This window comes from Lampris incognitus, chromosome 10 (genome assembly GCF_029633865.1).
Source record: "Lampris incognitus isolate fLamInc1 chromosome 10, fLamInc1.hap2, whole genome shotgun sequence".
NCBI lineage: Eukaryota > Metazoa > Chordata > Actinopteri > Lampriformes > Lampridae > Lampris > Lampris incognitus.
The window spans coordinates 33,218,787-33,239,298 of NC_079220.1; positions in this window are offsets into that span (position 1 = coordinate 33,218,787).

The following is a 20,512-nucleotide window of genomic DNA, read 5'->3' on the forward strand; positions in this document are numbered from 1 at the left end:
ACCCCATCAAACACCTTTGGGATGAACTAGAATGGAGTTTGTGAGCCAGGTCTTCTCGTCCAACACCAGTGCCTGACCTCACAAATGCTCTTCTGGATGATTGGGCAAAACTTCCCACAGACACACTCCAAAATCTTGTGGAAAACCTTCCCAGAAGAGTGCAAGCTGTTATAGTTGCAAAGGGGGGGAGGACCAACTCCATATTAATGCATATGGATTTAGAATGGCATGTCATAAGATCTCCTGTAGGGTAATGGACAGTTGTCCCAATACCTTTGTCCATATAACGTATTTAGGATGAACATGATTGCTGGCCTCCATGGGAGCCCCCTAGTGGCTGGGACCCAGAAAGCTTTTCCCTTTTATTCCCTGGCCGGCCCTGGACCTAAATAACCTCAGATGTGTGACAGTGCCCCCCCCCCCCCAATTTAAAACAAACTATCACACACACACACACACACACACACACACACACACACACACACACACACACACACACACACACACACACACACACACACACACAACCCCATTAAATGAATTAATTCTCCAAACAATAGACAACAAAAAGCTTATACACTCAGTTTTAAGTATCACAAATGACTGATAACAATAACACAATAAATGAAACAGGTAATTTTGGCCATTGGGTAGTGGGGTTGAAGAGAGAAGGGGCTCTTTCATCACAGCTCTTTGTTAATGGAGAACATCAGTGACGATAAGTCCTCATCTTCCTAAAGAAGTGCCGGACATGGAGCTTCCTGCGCTTGATCTTATGTCATTCCTTGGCTTCCTCCTCATCTTCAACAGGCAATGATGTTTCATGAGGGCTTAAACTTCTTAAACAATGTTTTTCCCATTGGTCTGGAGTGTTAACAATTCTTTTTTCCTCCTTTTTAACAGTGGAGGGTGTGCCTGCTCTGATTTCCATCTCGTCTTCATCAGAAAATTATGCTTGAGGAGGGATTAAACTTCTTAAACAATGTTCTTCCCATGGGTCTGGAGTGTTAAAGATACATTTTTTTTCTTCCTTTTTAACAGGGGAGAGTGTTCCTGCCCTGGCTTCCTCCTCTTCAATAGGGGATCATCCTAAATAATATTTTCGCCTTCATACTGTACGTTTTCGTACTTGTGTAAAGACTATGTTCCCTCATTTTTAACAGGTGAGGGTGTTCCTGCCCTGGCCTCCTCATCCTCTTCATCAAGTGAAGATGTTTCTCCCTTAGATGGTCTGTAAAGTAGACAGTGATCATACATGTCTCTGTCATCTTCACTAACATCCATGGAGCGCTCCTCTTTATCTTTCTTGTCCGGGAGTTTTTTCTCCTGCTTCTTCTCTGTGTCTGTCTCCTCCACCACAGCCCGTCCAAGGGTGTCCACCTTGTGCAGCATCAAATCTTTATACAGGAGGATCTGTCATGGGAGTAGCAGGGAGAGGACCCAAGTGCAGATGGTGGAGGCAACCGGTTCAGACAACTCTTTTATTACAGAAAAATGACAAATAGTAGGTACAAACAGCAGCGACAGCTCACAGCAGGAATGAGACCAAACTTACTGCAGGAACAAAACGGCAGGAACAGACAACGGGGAAAGCTGACACAAACGCGGCACTCTGGCGAACAGAAGTCTCAGCGTGTGAGTGAGATGAACTGACCAAGAGCAGAGCAACCAAGGGGCATATATACCCCATAGAGGCCAATCAGGGAGATTGGGCGCAGGTGCGCAAGACAGGGCAGAATCAGAGAAGAGGGAAGTGAGTGAAGCTGGGCCATCAGGGTCATTCAGCCACACAGACGCAAGTGAACTACACCACCAATTGGGATGGGAGAGCCCAGATCACAAACCATGACAGGACCCCCCACTCAAGGGACAGATTGCAGACGTCCCAAAAAGACCCAGCAGGATGGTTTTCCCCAAGTGGTTGCTGTAATGAATGAAAGGTCACGTGTTTAACTTGACCTAATCACGGGTGTACGTGCAGTGCGTGTGACGTATACAGGAAGTTAGAAGGCATGTTATGAAGGTTGTAACTCGGATGAACGCTAGTAAAAGCTACACAGTTAAGAACCTACGAAGTCGGCTCGTTCTTGAATTATTCTTATGTCAGTAAGACAAGGCGTCTACGGACATTACATGGTGTCAGAATAGTCTGTGTATCGGAACACGAGCGGTCATGCCGAAGTTTAATCCGCCGAGTGAATTCAAGTTTGACTGCCCCGTTGAATGGCCGGAGTGGAGACAACGGTTTTCGCGCTTCAGGCTCGCTACAAAGCTGGATAAAGACGACGGGGAGATTCAAGTGAGTTCGCTGATTTATGCAATGGGCAGCGAGGCTGAAAAGATATTCAGCTCGTTTGACTTCGCGGCGGAGGGTGATAAAGTGGACTATGATATCGTACTGAAAAAGTTCGACGGCTACTTTATTCCCCGCCGTAACATCATACATGAGAGGGCGTGCTTCTATCAACGTAGCCAGCAGCCAGGAGAGACAGCGGAGATGTACATCCGGACATTGTATGAGCTGTCTGAACACTGTGAGTTTGGGGACAAGAGGGATGAACATATCAGAGATCGTCTGGTAGTGGGCATAAAAGATAAGGTGCTCTCCCGTCAGTTCCAGCTCACAGCGGACCTTACTCTGGTGAAAGTCATTGAACAAGTGCGCCAGGCGGAGGCAATAACAAGGCAGCTCAGCCTCCAAGCTAACCAACCAGAGGCCCAGCTGGCTAACGTCAATGTTGTCCGATGGCGGGACGAACGCCAAAACAAAAAGGGCGGACAGCGTCATGGTGGCGACAGTCCGGCAACCAACAAAGTAGATGAATGCGGGAGGTGCGGCAAGACGCAGCACACCGATGAGCGGAAGTGTCCTGCAACGAACAGTAAGTGCAACAAGTGTCATAAAAAGGGACATTGGGAGCGTGTATGTCACTCTAAAGCGGTGAGAGAAGTCACTGAAGAGGTTAAACAGCTGTACTTTCTGGGAGAAGTTGGCAAAGAGAGCAGTCAGGAAGATTGGACTGTTAGTTTAACAATAAGTGATGTACCAATAACCTTTAAAATTGACACGGGGGCTGACGCTACTGTTATCAACCAAGGGACATTTAAAAAGCTGAAGCCAAACATAAAACTGGGACCTCCTGACACATGCTTCATAAGCCCAGGTGGAAACATCAGCTGCATAGGACAGTTTCAAGCCACAACCAACTACAAGGAGAAACAATACTCCTTTCCAGTGTATGTGATCAAGGGGAGAGGCAGCTGTCTGCTGAGTCGTCCAGAGGCAGTGGAGATGGGTCTAGTGAAGCGGATGAATGAGGTCAGTGGAGTTTTCGGTTCAAGTGGACTGCTGAAAACAGACCCAGTGAAAATAGCTCTGGTGGAGGGTGCCCAGCCATACGCGGTGCATACAGCCAGACGGATACCGCTGCCACTTGTACCACTGGTTAAGAAAGAACTGCAGCGCATGGAAAATGAGGGCATTATTGAAAAAGTGACTCAGCCCACAGAATGGTGCGCCGCTATGGTGCCGGTGCTGAAACCGAACAAGAAAGAGGTTCGCTGCTGCGCTGACCTCAGGAGGCTGAATCGAGCGGTGAAATGTGAGAAATACGTGCTGCCCACTATGGAGGAAATAATGCCAAGGCTCGCAGGGTCAAAGTTCTTCACAACGTTGGATGCAGCAAGTGGGTTTTACCAGATCCCCTTGCATGAAGACAGCAGGGGGCTCACCACTTTCATCACCCCATTTGGGAGGTATGCTTTCTGCCGCCTTCCATTTGGTATAACGAGTGCTCCAGAGATTTTCCAGAGAAAGATGGCGGAAACTCTGACCGGGCTAGAGGGCACAGAGGTGTACATGGATGACATCCTTATACATGGAGAGACTGAGGAAATCCATGACCGGCGCCTAGCAGAGGCGCTGGGGGTCATTGAAACAGCAGGTCTCAAACTGAACCAAGCAAAATGCAAGTTCAAACAGAAACAAGTCCGCTTCCTTGGTCATATCATCAACGAGGCAGGCATCAGACCTGACCCGGACAAAGTGGCCGGAATAGAGAACTTTCCTCAGCCCCAGAACGTGACGGAACTCAAGAGGTTCCTCGGGATGGTGAACTATTTGGCAAAATACGTCCCAGAGCTGTCCACTGTAGGTCAGCCGCTTTATGGACTGCTTAAAGCAACGACAGAGTGGCTGTGGGGACCTGCACAGAACACAGCATTCCAAGACCTTAAAGCAGCACTCGCCACCGCCCCGGTACTCACCTTTTATGACGTCACTAAGGCTACGGTGGTGTCAGCAGATGCCAGCAGCTACGGGCTGGGGGGCGTTCTGCTCCAGCAGCACGGGGAACACTGGAAGCCCGTGGCCTACTGCTCCCGACGGCTGAGTGACGCAGAGACAAGGTACGCACAGATCGAGAAAGAGTGCTTAGCCAGCGTCTGGGCATGTGAAAGGTTCGAGAAGTACTTGTTTGGGCTTGACAATTTCAGACTTGTCACCGATCATAAACCACTAGTGCCTCTCATGAACAGCAAAGACTTGGATAATGTGCCCATTAGGTGCCAGAGACTGTTAATGAGGCTGATGCGTTTCAATGCAGTGGCTGAATACGCACCAGGCAAAACTTTAGCTGTGGCTGATGCACTCTCCAGAGGCCCAGAGCAGCGCTACGGAGATGGTGCTTCTCATGATGATGTTGCAGCGCACATTGATGCCATCGTGTGCCAGGTGCCTGCCACACCTCAAAGGATGCAGGAGATAAAACAGAGCACGGATGGGGATCTGCAGCTCCAGACAGTGTTGGGCTTCATCAGACACGGCTGGCCTGAGTATGTCGATAAAGTGCCGGAGACAGTCAGAGACTTTTATCAGGTGAGAGGGGAGTTATCTGAGGTAGATGGTTTAGTCATCAGAGGCAGTCGTATCGTCATTCCCACAGAGATGAGGGAGGTGATCTTAGACAGAATACACGACGGGCACCAGGGGATAGTTAAGTGCAGAGAGAGAGCTAGCCAGTCAGTGTGGTGGCCCAAAATGACAGAGCACATTACAACAAAGATACAGCAATGCCAATTCTGCAGAGAACACAAGAACACACAGAGAAAAGAGCCTTTAATGTCAAGTGAGCTCCCATCCAGACCATGGCAGAAAGTTGGCATAGACCTGTGTGAGTACAAAAAGCAAAACTACTTGATAGTGTCTGACTATTATTCCAGGTTTTTGGAGATCCTAAATCTACCAACAACTACTAGCAGTCAGGTTGTAGCTAGGCTGAAGGCTACATTTGCACGTTTTGGTATCCCTGAAATTGTAGTTAGCGATAATGGGCCACAGTTAGTTTCAGAAGAGATGAGGAGGTTCAGTGAGGATTATGATTTCATCCATGTGACTTCAAGCCCACACTACCCCCAGAGTAATGGACAGGCAGAGAGGGCTGTTCAGATAGCCAAAAGCATATTAAGGCAGGAAGACCCTCTCCTCGCCCTGTTGACACACAGAGCTACACCCTCTTCTTCCACTGGAGCCAGTCCAGCGGAATTGCTCATGGGTAGGAGACTCAGAACCACCTTACCCACATTGCAGCATAACCTGAAACCGGCCTGGCCTAAAGAGGAACTGATCAAAACCGCTGACGCCGCAGCCAAATCGAGGCAGGCTTTCTACTACAACCGCAGGAACGGCGTGCGGACACTGCGCCCACTGAACTCGGGTGACGCAGTACTCACCAAACTTGATGGACAGAAAACATGGACAATGCCAGCAGTTGTTCACAGTCAGAGCTCCACTCCCAGATCCTACATAGTGGAGACAGCTCAAGGTGAACATTACAGAAGGAACAGGCGCCACCTGTTGGCCACACCTAAAACACTCACCTTTGTCAGCAGGGATCCTGACCATGTCACTCCAGGGGAGAGTGGAAACACGGATGAGTCCCGAGCAGCAGAAATGCCAACTTCCACACCATATGTTACTCGCTCTGGCAGGGTGAGCAAGCCTGCAATCCGGCTGGATTTGTGAGGCGTATTGACTTGTGTACTGTGGGAGATTTTTTATTTTTTTGTGAAAAGGGGGGTGATATACAGGTTAAAATTGTTGGCAGTAAATGTTCAGAGAAATGTTTAGAAAATAATCTTAGAGGGGGAGATGTAATGAATGAAAGGTCACGTGTTTAACTTGACCTAATCACGGGTGTACGTGCAGTGCGTGTGACGTATACAGGAAGTTAGAAGGCATGTTATGAAGGTTGTAACTCGGATGAACGCTAGTAAAAGCTACACAGTTAAGAACCTACGAAGTCGGCTCGTTCTTGAATTATTCTTATGTCAGTAAGACAAGGCGTCTACGGACATTACAGTTGCCATGCCACCGCCGAGGTCTGTTTCCCAAGCGTCTACCACGCCGCCTCCAAGGTCTGTTTCCTGAGCCTAAGTTGCCCAAAGCCCCCGAGCCTAACTTGCCCAATGCCCCCGAGCCTGAGCCGCCCGACATCCCTGAGCCTCGGCCGCCCGGTGTCCCAGAGCCTCAGCCGCCCAGCGACCCAGAGTTCCAAAATGGTCTGTCTGTTGCTGTGCCGCCGGCCGCCCTTGTCGACGTGCTGTTTTTTCCTGTGCCGTCAACCATCTTTGCCGATGGGCGGTCTATTCCTGAGACATCGGTGGCTCTTCCACCGCCTCCGTAGCCTGCTCCGTGAGCGGAGGCCCTTCCGCCTCCGAAGCCTGCTCCCCAAGCAGTGGCCCTCCACCGCCACCTCCAAAGCCTGTTTCCCAAGGGGGGGCCCTCCGCCGCTGCCTCCGAAGTTTGGTTCCCGAGCGACGGCCCCTCCGCCACCTCTGAGGTCCGTTTCCCGAGCAGCCGACCTGCTGCGGCGGTACGTTGTTTTCGCCGGCCTCTGGGTCATCCATCTGCCCGTCCGCCAGAGCTGCTCTGCCCCTTGGTCCTGGTGGCCTTCCCAATCGGTTCCAACCCTCAGGCTGTCCGCCTGAGATCCCTGGCCCCATTTTTCCTCCCCCTGGGCCCCTCCGTGCGTACTACTGCGTCCTTTTGTATTGCGACATCTGGAATCCGTCCCTTCAGGGGGGGTCCTGTCATGGGTGTGTGATATGGGTCATCAGCGCTCTCCCATCCCCTGATTGGTGTTTTAATTCACCTGTGCCCGTGTGCCTGAATGACCCTGATTGCTCGGCGTACTGTCACGGGACTAGCAGGGAGAGGACCCAAGAGCAGACGGTGGAGGTAACCAGTTCAGACAACTCTTTTATTACAGGCAAATAACAAACAGTGGGGAAAGCTCACAGCAGGAACAAGATCAAACGTACAAACTGCAGGAACAAAATGGCAGGAACAGACAATGGGGAAAGCTGACACAGACACAGCACTCGGGACGGCTGCAGGGCAAACTGTCATGGTCTGTGATTATGGCTCTCCCATCCCCTGATAAGTGCCGTAATACACCTGCGCCCGTGTTCCTGAATGACCCGGATTGCTCAGCTTCACTCACCCTCCCCTGTTGAGATATGACACCAGTGTATTTGTATGACAATGTGTTACTGTGTACTATTATTTTGTTTACGACTTTGTTTGTCCACAAGTGGGCGGTGTTGCGCTTGCATGCGCGGATTGATTACGTCACTGAGACGCTGTTCATTTTCTTCTTCTCCCAAAACGACCGAATAAACGGAGGCTGCATTTTTTCCTCCAGCAGAAATTCGGTAGTCAGTACGATTCTTTATAACGGTTTAATAATCCACTTCATCTGCGCAGAGATAGACATAAAGTATTAGTCTAGTCTTCTAACAGGTTATGGGCCCAGATAACGTTGGATTATTTAGTAGTTTGATAAAAGAAGTACACGAAGTGTGATAACCTCGGATGGCGGGATGCGCGCAGGTTAGCACGGAGTAGCAAGTTAGCTAGTGTGAAGCTAGTTAGCATCGAGAGAGACTATGGGGAAGCTAACGGAACGCTAAGCTAAGCTAACGCTACCTAGGGAGATGGAGCGGAAGAAGAGCAGGTGGCCCACATTCAACGGACAGGCCGATGAGTATGAACTGTGGGAAGAGCGAATGCTCTGTTGCATGCATGGTGTGGGGCTTAAATGCTACGGTATGTCTGCTCGACAGTGAGGGGTGACGGTGTAGAGTGACACTGCGGAAAGCACTATATATTCCATCGTACCCCCAAGAGCTCTTCTCTGTGAAGTCTGCGACAGCACACGGAGCCAGTGTGTTCTTCGAAGAGGGCAGAGATGCCCTGATGTCACCGGATGGTACCAGGTTTGACATTTTTGTACAGGGGAAAATGTACTATTTGCAAACTGAATGTGTTGTTGAAAAGTGCCATGTGAGCCATGATATAGAAACTTGGCATGAGATAATGGGCCACTGCAACTATGACGATATCATAAAGCTACAGGATATCACTGATGGTATGCATATAAAGGGTAAAGTGTGTAAACCTGACAAAGAGTGTGCAGTATGCATAGAAGGGAAGTTTACCCAAAACAGGAACAGGAAATCTGCAGACAAAGCCAAGACACCACTGGAGTTGGTAAACACTGATTTAGCCGGTCCTGTGGCAAACGAGTCTATTAATGGTTTCAGGTACATGCAATCATTTACAGATGTGTGCACAGGGGCTGTGTGTGTTTATTTCTTAAAAACAAAGAGTGACACAGTGCAAGCGACTGAGAAATTTCTGGCAGATGTAGCTCCCTATGGGACAGTGAAATGCATAAGGTCGGATAATGGAACTGAGTTTACAGGCAAGGAGTTTCAAACCCTGTTGAGACGGAACAAAATAAGACATGAGACTCAGACACCAGGTCTGCACCCAGAAGACTGGGTAAGAGAGAGAAAGTCTGTTGAGACAGCTGCAACTCAGCCTAGAGTACAGAAAAATGTACAGACTGACGGTACACAGTCAGCAACCCGAGGATAATGATGAGGAGCACCCAAGGGTGACGTCACAAGCCTCAGCCAGTGGGAGGTACCCCCAAAGGGAACGCAACCCTCCGAGATACCTGATTGACTATAGTCAGGGCGACAGTGATGACAGCTCACTCACTACTATAGATTATGCATACAGGGCAGTGTGCGGTGTCCCTCTGACCTTTAAAGAGGCCATGGAATCGCCAGAATCAGAAAAGTGTTCCAGGGCAATGGACGAGGAAATGGAGTCTCTAAGAGACAACAAAACATTCACCCTTACGAAATTGCCAGAGGGCAAGAAAACAGTGGGAGGAAGGTGGGTGTATGCGATAAAGACAGATATAGACGGACACGACAAGTACAAGGCTAGATTTGTAGCAAAGGGATATAGCCAGAGAGCTGGGGTGGATTATGGGGAGACATTTTCGCCGACAGCCAACCTAACAAGTGTTCAAGTGCTTCTACAGAAGGCGGCTCAGTATGACTTGATTTTACACCAGATGGATGTAAAGACGGCCTATCTTCATGCCCTCATAGACTATGACATATACATGGAACAACCTGAGGGTTATATTGAGAAGGGAGAAAAACTAGTGTGTAAACTAGAGAAGTCAATCTACGGCCTCAAGCAGTCTGGCCACAATTGGAACTTACTGTTACACGAGTGTTTGACAGGTGATGGTTTTACACAAAACCAGTCAGACCATTGTGTGTACTCCAAGGAGTCAAAGGAAGGGAAAACGATAATTGTAACCTGTGTAGATGATCTTATCATAGCATCAAGCAGCACAGAGATGCTGGGTAAAGTGAAAAAGATGCTGTCCACAAAATTCAGGATGAAAGATCTGGGCAGGTTAAAGTGCTTTCTTGGGATGGACTTCACTCAGTCCGCCAACTGTGTAACAGTTTCACAACAAAGGTACTCTGAGAAAATATTGGAGCGTTTTGATATGCAGGAGTGCAGGGTAAGAGAACCCCCATGTGAGCAGAAATTAGACTACTCAAAAGATGCACCAAAATGTTAGATGTGAAAAAGTACAGAGAGGTGGTCGGGAGTCTAATATACTTAGCTACATGTACACGTCCAGATTTATGTTTTGTTGTGAGCAAGCTATCTCAGCATTTTGCAGAGCCTACTGAAGAGCAATGGGTGACAGTAAAACATGTGTTTCGTTACCTTAAGGGCACCACAGACAAACAGCTCTGTTACAGGAAGAGTGATGAGAAGCTTGGCTTACAGGCATATAGTGATGCCGACTGGGCTTCAGATACTGCGGATAGACGCAGCACATCAGGTTACTGTGTGAGCATGAGCAGGGGAAGTGCACTTATCTCTTGGAAAGCCAAGAAACAAGCTACTGTGGCACTTTCTACGTGCGAGGCGGAGTATATGGCTCTGGCTTTAGCCATCCAGGAATGTATTTATGTTGAACAGTTACTGGGAGGTATTGATTCATATGAATACAAGAGAACAGTGGTTTATGAGGACAACCAGGGGACAATAGCTTTAGCGAAGAACCCGGTGTGTAGGCAACGCTGCAAACGTGGATATCAAATACCACTTTATAAGGTCTACCATAAGAGAGGAAAGGATGTCATTGGTGTATTGCCCTACAGACGAAATAGTTGCGGATGTAATGACGAAGCCCGCATCCAAGGTAAAACTGAAGACATTTGCTAAGGCAATGTTTGGTGTGTGAAATGTGAGTGGTATGGGTTATACCAAGTTTTTTGTTTATTTTGTTCTATGAATACGAAAAGGTATACAGTAAGCTCATGATTCATAAGTGGGAGTGTTGAGATGACACCAGTGTATTTGTATGACTATGTGTTACTGTGTACTATTATTTTGTTTACGACTTTGTTTGTCCACAAGTGGGCGGTGTTGCGCTTGCATGCGCGGTTGATTACGTCACTGAGACGCTGTTCAATTTCTTCTTCTCCCAAAACGACCGAATAAACGGAGGCTGCATTTTTCCCTCCAGCAGAAGTTCGGTAGTCAGTACGATTCTTTATAACGGTTTAATAATCCACTTCATCTGCGCAGAGATAGACAAAGTATTAGTCTAGTCTTCTAACATCCCCCGTCTCCGATTGGCTGGCCGGTTCCTGCGCACCTGTGTCCAGTGTCCCTGATTGGCCTCCCCTGGGTATATATGTATGTCCCTCGGTTGCTCTGGCGCTTTGTCGGGTCGTCTCACACTCTCACTGAGACACCCACTGAGACTCAGAGACTTTTGGCCGCCAGAGTGCCTCGTCTGTTCTGAGCTTTCTCTGTGTCCATTCCTGCCGTTTGTACTTGCTGTTTTGTACGTTTTGCCACGTCCTGTTGTTAGCCCTTCCCGCTATCTGTACCTGCTGTTTTAGTTCCCTGTAATAAAAGAGTTGTCGTAATCGGTTTGCCTCCACTGTCTGCACTTGGGTCCTCTTCCTGCTACCATCGTGGCAGTATGACCCGACCAGTATGGACCCAGCAGATGGTTCGGCATACCGGAGACAACGTAGGCTGAGGCCGGTGTCTGGGGTGAATGGCCTCCGGTAAGTGGTTGTTCGGCTGGATAACCAGCAGCCTGCCTCCCGGTCTGCTGGCACTGAACCCGCTAGCTGCCAGCTTGCCTACCACCCAGTAAACCACTGATCGAGGGATGGTGCCAAGCCAGCTCCAGCCCTGGACCCATTCTGGGGAACCCGCCTGGTCGGGGGAGGTCCCCGGGGTCTCCACCAGTCCCATGGTCTTTGGCAGCCGGCCGACGTCCTGTCCAACTATCAGTCCCTGGCCACACCGGCCGACTCCTTCTACAGGTTCCTGTTCGGCCGGCCACTTCAGCTGACCTGTCGGGCTCAGCTGCCCAGTGTCCCCGAGCTCGGCAGCCCAGCATCCCCGAGCCTCAGCTGCCTAGCGTCCCCGGGACGCCTCCAAAGCCTGCTCCACGAGCGGTTGCCGGGCCACCTCTGAAACCTGCTCCACGAGTGGCTGCCGGGCCGGCTATGTCGGCCCGTCCTATAGGCGAAATAGGCCTTGGGCCCCGAAAGGGTTAAGATGAATTTTTCTTTTTTCTTTTTTTGCAAATAATAATCGCCGCGTTGCTCAATGTCCAAGAGAAACACTGTGACTGGTGAAATGAGGTCTCTGCAAAGATTACTGTAATGTCCGTAGACGCCTTGTCTTACTGACATAAGAATAATTCAAGAATGAGCCGACTTCGTAGGTTCTTAACTGTGTAGCTTTTACTAGCGTTCATCCAACATACAACCTTCATAACATGAGTGTCTAACTTCCTGTATACGTCACACGCACTGCACGTACACCCGTGAGTAGATCAAGTTAAACACGTGACAGGACCTTCAAAATAATAACCATCTTTCATTCATTACATCTCCCCCTCTAAGATGATTTTCTAAACATTTCTCTGAACATTTACTGCCAACAATTTTAACCTGTATATCACCCCCCTTTTCACAAAAAATAAAAAATCTCCCACAGTACACAAGTCCATACGCCTCACAAATCCAGCCGGATTGCTGGCTTGCTCACCCTGCCAGAGCGAGTAACATGTGGTGTGGAAGTTGGCATTTCTGCCGCTCGGGACTCATCCGTGTTTCCATTCTCCCCTGGAGTGACATGGTCAAGATCCCTGCTGACAAAGGTGAGTGTTTTCGGTGTGGCCAACAGGTGGCGCCTGTTCCTACTGTAATGTTCACCTTGAGCCGTCTCCACTATGTAGGATCTGGGAGTGGAGCTCTGACTGTGAACAACTGCTGGCATTGCCCATGTTTTCTGTCCATCAAGTTTGGTGAGTACTGCGTCACCCGAGTTCAGTGGTGCAGTGTCCGCATGCCGTTCCTGCGGTTGTAGTAGAAAGCCTGCCTCGATTTGGCTGCGGCGTCAGCGGTTTTGATCAGTTCCTCTTTAGGCCAGGCCGGTTTCAGGTTATGCTGCAATGTGGGTAAGGTGGTTCTGATTCTCCTACCCATGAGCAATTCCGCTGGACTGGCTCCAGTGGAAAAGAGGGTGTAGCTCTGTATGTCAACAGGGCGAGGAGAGGGTCTTCCTGTCTTAATATGCTTTTGGCTATCTGAACAGCCCTCTCTGCCTGTCCATTACTCAGGGGGGTCCGTGCCTATAGTCCCCAGGTCCTATATTCCCCGGGGGAACATAGGACACTTTCGAAAAAAAAGGGTCCCATATTCCCCGTTTTCCCCTAAAAAGGTCCTATAATCCCGGCTGCAATAGACACCGGGGAACATAGAACCCTCTTTTGGAAAAAGGGTCCTATATTCCCCGCTGTTTCCAGGGGAACATAGGACCTTTTTCCAAATAAAGGGTCCTATATTCCCCGCTATTGCCAATCGATGAACAAACCGGGGAACTTAGAACCCTTTTTGCAAATTATTTCCTTAACGGGTCCAAAATAATAAAAACTGGGGTCATGGCTGAGTTGTAGGCTACGACAATCTATTCCTCCGCTGATTAAATTAGGCCGTATAACCATTGTTGGCTGTTGTATATCGCAGGCCACCTTGAGTGCATATCCAAATTCGGCCTAGAGGAGGCTGTAATTTGCTTTATTGTTATTTCTTACCAATATTTACTGCAGTAGGCCTAGTTAGTTGGCTCTCCGGCTCAGCATGGACAGTCGGCAATCAACGCAAGTTTGTCTTGCAGTAGGCCCGCCTACCAGTATAACCTAGCCATTTCCACCTTCGCTCAAAGTTCAATTTGCACAGCACTGGACACTTCAGCCACTTTCTTGTTACTTTGCAGTTCGTTTTCCATATTAAATCACTTGGCAGACTTTCTTTCAAAAAGACTTTAATGATGAACTTTTTAGGCAGAGAACTTAGACCAGGACTTGGAATTTAGGACCAGCACAAAGTATCCATCAACGGGGGCCGCCTACCTTACACAATAGGCTAATTGCCTAATAATAATAATATGTGCTTCTCAAAAAACTAAAGGCTTGTGGAGGTGCTAAACCAAAAACATGAATCAAAGACGAACATCAAAGGATGTAAGGTAACACTCACCAAATGGTAAAAAAATAACAGAGGCAGTCCTCTATTTCACCATTTTATTGTTTGGCATCAGTCATTAAGGTTTCTGAAGAAGACCACCCGGCCAAGTTAATGACTGATGCCAAACAATGAAATGGTAAAATAGAGAATTGTGTCTTTTTTTTTCATTTGATGAGTGCTACCTTACATCCTTTGATGTTCTTCTTTAATAATAATAATAATAATAGTAATATCAATAATAATAATAATAAATAAATAATAATAACAACAACAACAGCTTAATAATAATAATAATAATAATAATAATAGCCTAATTATAAAAGAGGCCTAATAACAATTACAGGCATAATACTATCAATAGTAACACTGATAATAGGCTATTAATAACAAAATGCTTCTAGTAAAAGCTTGGCGGAAAAAGGGTTGGTCTATGGCAGAAGCCCCCCAGAAAAGGCATGGTCTAAAACAAAAATCTCCAAGGCCTAACTAGCCTAACGTTAAGGCTTTTTTCTTCTTCAAAAAAGCAAAATGAGTAGTCCTAGCCCATTAGGCTACTCAACAAAGAGGGGCTAAAACCTCTACTCAGCCTATCCGAAAATGTGATGGCTTACAGCCCTCCAATATGATTCCAAATCTCTGTGACCAGCATCCAGTTGACCCTTGAGCCGCAGGAGACGGGCCTCCAACCTCCTCCACTTGGGCTTCCGCCTTGGGGGAGCATCTCCTCGCTCCGCCATCTCCAGCCTTTCCTCTGCCAGGGTTTGCTGGTCCTTAATGTGGCGCAGAAACATCCAAAGGGATGGGTGGCACACTTGGACCGCATCATTTAGAGTGCGATGATAAGCTACAAAAACAAAAACAAGAGGTTAATCATGTAAACTGTTAACGAAATGTGAATATGCTGAACATGTTGACAGTGGCTTGATAAACATGAATGCATAATACAGCTTTAGGAGTGTAGGCCTTTGTGTGATGTAGACCTCCAAAAATTATGCTGGATTGTGTTAAACTGATTTTTAAAATGAAAGTTAAACACACAGCCTATGGTGAATTCCACAGCTAATTCATGGAAACAATGTAGATTCATCAAGCTTTAAGAGTATCCAAAGCAATGGTTGACTGTGAGTCCTACACCGATGCTATATTATTTTTTTAAATAATGATACAAATAATCGACTAAAAACAGTATAGCCTAATTTACACAACCATAATCATACAATCGGCCTACGTTATCATAGCCTGCACGCTTCTGTGGTTTCGCATGAAAATGTTAAGCGTGTTATGGGCCACACATCAAAAATAAAGTCTGTTCGCTGATTATTCAATAAATCAGAAAATAAGTCTTAGTCACTTACACTCAACGTGGTTGTTGGTCCTTTGCTCCATGTTGCGTGCATAGACGTTCCACATTGGATGCGGGAAGAGGGCTCCATCATGGACGTATGTGTTCCCGACATACTGCAGGAAGTCATGCAGCTCTGGATGGTCCCGCTGGACGCGCCTCGTGTCTGGGTGGTGAACGAGCAGGGCGAAGTTGTCTTGAACTGTGTCCAGTGGGTAGGTGGCCGAGTGCCATCACCTTGCGGATGACTGCTGCCAACTGAAGGTCATCCCGGAATGCAGTAGTCAGTCCAAGTCTTTGCACCCTCTTCCACAGGGCTTGACTGAAATGGAAGTAGCATCCACTCACTTGTGCCCTTGGAGGTTCTGTTTCCAGCGCATTGATAAGCGCCTGTTCAAAGTTGCATATGACCTTTTGAGGTGCCCAGTGGTGCTGCATAATCCTCCTGGTTTCCCATTTGATGCAATCGAGCACCTGCCGGTAGTGCCCAATTGTGCGCTGGCCCATCAGCGCATGCACCAGAGGGATAACGAAGCCATGCATGTTTCCAAGTACTGTAAAAACTTGGCTGAAGGGGCGGGGGCACGTTCTGAACGTTGCATCCATATATACGGTTCCACAGCCTCGCAGCTTCCTGATGTTTCCCTCTGTGGCAAACACAGCGATAGCCCACTCGTTGTCTTGGTGCAGGAGGAACTGTTCCCTGTCCCATGTTTCAGCCCATGCACCTTCGATGACGACATCCTCAAGTGTAGCTGGAATCGGGGGCGTGACTGCTGCGCGTGCTCTGGCCATAACAGTCCTTACAGACTGGAATCCTTGTGGTGGTGGTCTGTCGCCGCCACCTTGGATTTGACGTTGCCGATGCTGCAGGACCCTTTGCGCATTATAGATCCTTCTGATTGGGACTGTTGGCTCCCTCGCAACTTCTGCAATCACCCCCTGTCGGAATTCTGCACAGTGCACCATTTCTCCGTCAGGGGGATGCACGTGTTCCCCAACATCGTGCACAATAATGTTAGCATCCACGTCCTCCACTTCAAATCTATTTGTGATCAGTGGCACTCTACAGTTCCACCTCCAGCACCTCCATCTAATGGTGTCTTGATTGGTGCGGTGCTTCTGATAGCTGAAGTTCTCATGTACAAACACTTTGCCCCCTCGATCACCATCCATAACTATCGCCATTGTTTGTCTTCTTGTAGGCTAGTAAGCACATGACAGTGAGTCCACGAGTTATCACCGATAACAACCGATTGTTGCAAATTGTTGCAAGTTGGCGGGCGGTTTAGACATTGGTGAATTTTGATCATGTGGTTTAGAACGCCAGGAAACTTGCGTGCAGATGACCACACATCCACGACAAGTTTTAAATATTTCCAAACTCGAAATCATGTGTGCATTTGGCTATTTATGAATTATTTTTCGAGCAATATGTGTTTTGTGATTAAGCTTTAGCGTTGTTGATTAGCCTTTCATTCATATTTTGTCAAAAAGGCGTATTCATTAGCCTAGGCCTATGTCCCGTTATTTCTGTAGCATACAGCATCTTAGAATCTTAAGAGACCAGGCAGATGTTATTATTTTATTGTTATTACCATGCTATATTAGCCTACTTTATAATTATAAATATTTCAATTATCCAATTTTTAGCATTTCTAATATAAGGCTATATTGTTATTATTATTATCATCATCATTATCATCATTATTATCATTATTATTTGGCTATTATTATTATTATTATTATTATCATACAATTATGATGCTTAAAGGGCCTTACTGAGCAGATGGTTTCTATCTAATATCTGTCAGATGCTTTTCCCAATAAGCTGGTGTGGTTATAATGGGAACGACGGCTTTCTAGAGAACATAGAAGAAGTAGGTCGGAATTGGCCTATTGTCGATATCAGCTAGCTTTCGCAGGAGTCTATCCCTGGTACAATGCACTAGACAGCTCCCAGCACTTCTCGCACAATGTGCTACTCATACGCTGAGTTGGCGGCACCCGGGATCGAACTCACGACCTTGCGATCCATAGGCGAGAGCTCTACCGACTGAGCTACGCCCGGGTACAATTGCCCAAGGAACATAGGCTTACTATATTACATTCAGACACAGACGAGCCAGCTCACCTACTCGGCGAGGCGCATTTTCCTCGATAAGTGACACATTTCACGCATAAATATCAGAGAACTACCGGGGTGGGTTATGCGCCCAAATATAGGCTATAGCCTAATAAGTTGAAATTGGTTTAGTGTCGAAAGTTTCCACATACTTTAGCCAACCTGGACTTTGTGAATTCGTTTTTGTGATATAAAAATAGAAATCGTATGATTCATTGTCTTCTTAATAATCTGCCCTAAATAATGCATTATTGAAAATGCACTTTTTGCGCCAAACAGCGTCAAACCTGCTGACCAGGGAACATAGGACCTTTCTTTATAAAAAGGGTCCTATGTTCCCCAGGTGCCCTAGGGGAACATAGGACCCTTTTTATAAAGAAAGGTCCTATGTTCCCCGTTTTGTATGTGCAGGGGAACATAGGACCCTTTTGGGGAAAAGTGGGGAATATAGGGCCCTCTGTATACAAAAAGGTCTGATATTCCCCGGTCTCATACAAAGCGGGGAACATAGGACCCGGGGACTATAGGACCCGGGGACTATAGGGAGGACCCCCTCTGGGGGTAGTGTGGGCTTGAAGTCACATGGATGAAATCATAATCCTCACTGAACCTCCTCATCTCTTCTGAAACTAGCTGTGGCCCATTATCGCTAACTACAATTTCAGAGATACCAAAACGTGCAAATGTAGCCTTCAGCCTAGCTACAACCTGACTGCTAGTAGTTGGTAGATTTAGGATCTCCAGAAACCTGGAATAATAGTCAGACACTATCAAGTAGTTTTGCTTTTTGTACTCACACAGGTCTATGCCAACTTTCTGCCATGGTCTGGATGGGAGCTCACTTGACATTAAAGGCTCTTTTCTCTGTGTGTTCTTATGTTCTCTGCAGAATTGACATTGCTGTATCTTTGTTGTAATGTGCTCTGTCATTTTGGGCCACCACACTGATTGGCTAGCTCTCTCTCTGCACTTAACTATCCCCTGGTGCACGTCGTGTATTCTCTCTAAGATCACCTCCCTCATCTCTGTGGGAATGACGATACGACTGCCTCTGATGACTAAACCATCTACCTCAGATAACTCCCCTCTCACCTGATAAAAGTCTCCGACTGTCTCCGGCACTTTATCGACATACTCAGGCCAGCCGTGTCTGATGAAGCCCAACGCTGTCTGGAGCTGCAGATCCCCATCTGTGCTCTGTTTTATCTCCTGCATCCTTTGAGGTGTGGCAGGCACCTGGCACACGATGGCATCAATGTGTGCCGCAACATCATCATGAGAAGCACCATCTCCGTAGCGCTGCTCTGGGCCTCTGGAGAGTGCGTCAGCCACAGCTAACGTTTTGCCTGGTGCGTATTCAGCCACTGCATTGAAACGCATCAGCCTCATTAACAGTCTCTGGCACCTAATGGGCACATTATCCAAGTCTTTGCTGTTCATGAGAGGCACTAGTGGTTTATGATCGGTGACAAGTCTGAAATTGTCAAGCCCAAACAAGTACTTCTCGAACCTTTCACATGCCCAGACGCTGGCTAAGCACTCTTTCTCGATCTGTGCGTACCTTGTCTCTGCGTCACTCAGCCGTCGGGAGCAGTAGGCCACGGGCTTCCAGTGTTCCCCGTGCTGCTGGAGCAGAACGCCCCCCAGCCCGTAGCTGCTGGCATCTGCTGACACCACCGTAGCCTTAGTGACGTCATAAAAGGTGAGTACCGGGGCGGTGGCGAGTGCTGCTTTAAGGTCTTGGAATGCTGTGTTCTGTGCAGGTCCCCACAGCCACTCTGTCGTTGCTTTAAGCAGTCCATAAAGCGGCTGACCTACAGTGGACAGCTCTGGGACGTATTTTGCCAAATAGTTCATTATCCCGAGGAACCTCTTGAGTTCCGTCACATTCTGGGGCTGAGGAAAGTTCTCTATTCCGGCCACTTTGTCCGGGTCAGGTCTGATGCCTGCCTCGTTGATGATGTGACCAAGGAAGCGGACTTGTTTCTGTTTGAACTTGCATTTCGCTTGGTTCAGTTTGAGACCTGCTGTTTCAATGACCCCCAGCGCCTCTGCTAGGCGCCGGTCATGGATTTCCTCAGTCTCTCCATGTATAAGGATGTCATCCATGTACACCTCTGTGCCCTCTAGCCCGGTCAGAGTTTCCGCCATCTTTCTCTGGAAAATCTCTGGAGCACTCGTTATACCAAATGGAAGGTGGCAGAAAGCATACCTCCCAAATGGGGTGATGAAAGTGGTGAGCCCCCTGCTGTCTTCACTGGGTCTGTTTTCAGCAGTCCACTTGAGCCGAAAACTGGAAAGGAGTATTGTTTCTCCTTGTAGTTGGTTGTGGCTTGAAACTGTCCTATGCAGCTGATGTTTCCACCTGGGCTTATGAAGCATGTGTCAGGAGGTCCCAGTTTTATGTTTGGCTTCAGCTTTTTAAATGTCCCTTGGTTGATAACAGTAGCGTCAGCCCCCGTGTCAATTTTAAAGGTTATTGGTACATCACTTATTGTTAAACTAACAGTCCAATCTTCCTGACTGCTCTCTTTGCCAACTTCTCCCAGAAAGTACAGCTGTTTAACCTCTTTAGTGACTTCTCTCACCGCTTTAGAGTGACATACACGCTCCCAATGTCCCTTTTTATGACACTTGTTGCACTTACTGTTCATTGCAGGACACTTCCGCTCATCGGTGTGCTGCGTCTTGCCGCACCTCCCGCATTCATCTACTTTGTTGGTTGCAGGTCTGCTGCCACCATGACGCTGTCCGCCCTTTTTCTTTTGGCGTCCGTCCCGCCGTCGGACAACATTGACGTTAGCCAGCTGGGCCTCTGGTTGGTTAGCTTGGAGGCTGAGCTGCTTTGTTATTGCCTCCGCCTGGCGCACTTGTTCAATGACTTTCACCAGAGTAAGGTCCGCTGTGAACTGGAACTGACGGGAGAGCACTTTGTCTTTTATGCCCACTACCAGACGGTCTCTGATATGTTCATCCCTCTTGTCCCCAAACTCACAGTGTTCAGACAGCTCATACAATGTCCGGATGTACATCTCCGCTGTCTCTCCTGGCTGCTGGCTATGTTGATAGAAGCACGCCCTCTCATGTATGATGTTACG